Here is a 4,335-nt window from a genome sequence, read left to right as displayed (position 1 = left end):
GGTACATGTGTACAACGTGCAGGTTTGTTACATATGTATACATGTGCCATGTTGGTGTGCTGCACCCATTAACTCGTCATTTACATTAGGTATATCTCCTAATTTTATCCCTCCCCCCTCCCCACAATAGGCCCCAGTGTGTGATGTTCTCCTTCCTGTGTCCAAGTGATCTCATTGTTCAATTTCCACCTATGAGTGAGAACATGCGGTGTTTGGTTTTCTGTTCTTGCGATAGTTTGCTGAGAATGATGGTTTCCAGCAGCATCCATGTCCCTACAAAGGACACGAACTAATCCTTGAAAAAAAGGAACTTTTAAAAAAACATGTAATTAGAATCATCAAAGAGATAAGAAAATAATGCATGCATAAAATAAGAAAAAATATAAAATAAGAAAGATTAAGGTTATTAGAAATTAAAAATGTTATCATCAAAATGAGAAATTTAATAAAAGAGTTGGAAGATAGAGTCATGGAAAACTCTCACACAGTAAAACAAAGAAACTATTTTTTTAAAAGAGAGGGATAAAGCAATAAAGTGCAGAGGTTCAAGCTAGGAAGTCCTACATCCAGCCAAGATGAGTTCCAGAAAAAGAGACCAGCGGAAATCAAAGAAGAGAAATGGTCAAAGAAATAATAATGATAAAATTTCCTACAACAAAAGGATATGTCTCCAAGTTGTAAGAGACCACTAAGTAATTCACACTTACTAATGAATTTAACAAAAGAAGTGCAAAACGTATTTTCAGAACTACAAAATATTGTCAAAGGAAATTAAAGAAGATATAAATGATTTTTAAAAACGCAAGATGGCTGTACTCCCCAAAGTAGTCTACAGATTCAACATCATCCTTGTCAGACTTTGGGCTGCTTCTTTGTAGAAGTTGACAGGCTGAATCTAAAGTTCACACTGAACTTCAAGGAGCCCAGAAGGGCCAAATCAATCTTAAAATAGAATAACAAAGTAGGAGGATTTATTCCTTCTAATTTCAAAGCTTACTACAAAGCAACAGTAATCAAGTGGTACTGGCACTGGGATAGACATACAAATCAATGGAATAGAATTGTGAGTTCATAAATAGACCTGTGTGTCTATGATCAACTGATTTTGACAATGATACCAAGAGTATTCAATGAGAAAATAACAGTCTCTTCAACAATTGGTGCCAGTGCCATTCAATAGCTACATGCAGAAGTATGAAGTTAGACCCTTACTTTACATCTTAAAAAAAAAAAAAATCCAAAATGAATCAAAGACTTAAACATAAGAGCTAAAACTCCTAGAAGTAAACATAGTCATAAATTTTCATGACCTTTTATTTAACAATGATTTCTTATGTATGGCACCAAAAGCACAAAAATGAAAGAGAAAAAAGATAAATTTGAATTCCTAAAAATTAAAACTCTTGTATATCAAAGGACACTATCAAGAAAGTGAAAAAACAATCTCCAGAACTGAAGAAAACATTTGCAAATTGTATGTCTAATAAGGATGTAGTACCAATAATACATATTTTAAAATCTCTTATAACTCAACAAAGAAAAGAAACAGTAGGCAAAGGACATAAATAGATATCTTTTCAAGGAAGATATGCAAATGTCCAACAAACACATAAAAAAGATGCTCATCATCATTAATTATTAGGAAAATGCAAATCAAAACTATAAGACACCACTTCACATCCATTAGGATAGCTATAATAATAATTTTAAAACAACAAAACATAAATGTTGGTAAGGATATGGTGAAATTGGAACCCTTGTACTTTGCTGATGAGAATTTAAATGCTGCTGCCACTCTGAACTACAATTTGACAGTTCCTCAATAAATTAAACATACAATTACCATAGGACCCAGCAAGTAAACTCAGGTTTATACACAAAGTATTTGAAAGCAGATATTCAAACAAAAATGTATAGATGGATGTTCATAGGAGTGCTGTGCACAATAGCCAAAAGGTGGAAACAACTCAAATGACCATTGACAAGTGAGTGGATAAACAAAATAGGGTAGACTGAGCTACCTGCATGCACTGTGCAGTGCCAGAGAGGTCAACCAGAATCAAGATGTCTGGCACTGAGGAAGCAATTTTTGGAGAGCGTGACAGTCATACTGCTGTTCATGGCAGTTCAGTATGCTTTGGACAGTGCCAGTACACAGTAGAAGAGTACCAGGCCATCCAGAAGGCCCTGAGGCAGAGGCTGGGCCCAGAATACATAGGTAGCGCATGACTGGAGGAGGCCAGAGGTGTGTTACATTGAGGGTCATTGGGTAATTAATCTGGCCTATGACATGTTTGGTTACAACGGTGGGGCACACTCCATCACACAGCAGAATGTGGATTTTGTTGACCTCAACAATGGCAAGTTCTACATGGGAGTCTGTACATTTGTGAGGGTCCAGCTGAAGGATGGTTCATATCATGAAGCTGTGGGTTATGGTGTTAGGGCCTCCAGTCCAAGGCCTTATCTTTGGAGAAGGCAAGGAAGGAGGCAGTGACAGAAGGGCTGAAGCGAGCCCTCGGGAGTTTTTGTAATGCACTTGGAAATTGTATTTTGGACAGAGACTACTTGAGGTCACTAAACAAGCTTCCATGCCAGTTGCCTCTTGAAGTGGATTAAACTAAAGCAAAGAGACAAGATTTTGAACCACCTGTGGAATAGGCAAGATACAACAGCTGCCAACTGAACATGACCCTGAGACACCCACAACTTCAAGTGGTGACCTTCCCTTGCGGACCAAGCCACGTTGTGGTTCAGGGGGACAAGGATTGCAGCTTTCCAACTTCTGAGCTCATCCACTATTGGTGAGAGAGGCCACGTACCAGCAGAAGCTCTGGCAAAAGCAGCTGCAGCAGCAGTTCCGGGAGCAGATGAAGAAACAGCAAGTCCACACCTTTTCGCCATCAGTTGAGAAGAGTGAGGAGACTCTTGGAGACAACTCTGAAATCTGGGATGTGACTCCAGATGCAGGGGATGGTGTGGTCAAGATTTGTCTAGAGAAGAACCACCCCAGACCTCTGACACACCAGCCTTGAACAACCAGATGGTGACCCAGAACAGGACTCCACACAGCCTACGCTGCCAGAAACCACAAGCAAAATCTGGATCTTGAGACCTCCAAACTTACAGCACTGACCAGCGCATAACAGGAAACTGGGAAGCTCATAGGAAGGGCCAGGACATAAAGAAAAGGAAATTGGATACATCTTAACTGAACCTCTGACTACATCATTGGACTCTGTCACAAAGGGACTTTGGAAAACTACTTTTTGGTCATGAAATTGTTCATCACTCATGGAGAATTAACTTTATTGCTAAGGATTTATCGTGCTTCATTTTGAACCTCATCAATAGGATCTGACTGAGAGCCTACTGCAGTTAGAGCTGAGCACATTTAAAACCCTCATCCCACACTCTAGTTGGGAGAGGCTCTGGACAGATGAAACACCTTTTCTTTGGCTTGTGAGGCTTCCCACTATTTATTTCTAAACTATTATGTTAACACTGATGGACATTTTAGGAATCACCAATGGCTGCTTGCCCTCAAGCAATATAGGCCAGACTTAGTACTAACCACCTGCCTCAGCAATTACCTACATTCAATTGCTTTGCATAACCTCTGCCTTCTTTCCTTTAGGGCACCAAGCATTTAATATTGTCCACATTAAGCACTGAGGATCATGACAGGAAAAAGGTTGGAGTAGCACTTTTTACTGCTTTGTATCAATCCAGGCTACAATCTTCATTTAATATAAATAAACTCACTTATGGGTTTATGACATAAAAAAATAGGGTATATTTATTTAATGGAATATTATTTGCCCTAAGAAAATAAGGTACTGATATATGCTACAACACAGAAGAACTTAAAAACATGAAAGAAGCCAGTCACAAAATACCACAAATTACATGATTTCTTTTATATGAAATGTCCCAAACAGACAAAATTATAGAGATATAAAGTAGATTTGTAATTACTTAGGAATGAGGAGGATAGAGAATAGGGGCTTGACAGCTAAAGGGTATGGGGTCCTCTGTGGTGATAAAATGTTATAAATTTGTCTTTGGTGATGGTTGCAGATAGCATGGATATACTTAAAAATCATTGAATTATATTCTTTAAAGTAGTGAATTGTGTGCTGTGTTAATTATATCTTAGTAAAACTATTTTTACAACTTGTAAAGGAAAAAATGGGAGGGCACCAAATGCTGAACACATTGACTAGAAAAAGACCCACATCAGTGCACATCAACAGGAAAAAAGAAGACACTACAATCTCCAGGTAAAAACCTTAGCCTTAGCTTACATTAAAAAGATTGTAGGGTGAGAATGGC

The 4,335-nt window shown here is 38.2% G+C and overlaps 1 pseudogene; it reads left to right on the top strand.

Moving 5' to 3' along the window:
- Positions 1–1,798: 1,798 nt before the first annotated feature.
- Positions 1,799–4,125, top strand: LOC105499525 (DNA repair protein RAD52 homolog pseudogene; annotated as a pseudogene).
- The last annotated feature ends 210 nt before the right edge of the window (positions 4,126–4,335 follow it).

This window comes from Macaca nemestrina, chromosome 11, assembly GCF_043159975.1.
Source record: "Macaca nemestrina isolate mMacNem1 chromosome 11, mMacNem.hap1, whole genome shotgun sequence".
In the NCBI taxonomy this organism is placed as follows: Eukaryota; Metazoa; Chordata; class Mammalia; order Primates; family Cercopithecidae; genus Macaca; species Macaca nemestrina.
The sequence above is the reverse complement of the archived record's forward strand: the minus strand, read 5'-3'. Positions and strand labels throughout refer to the sequence as shown.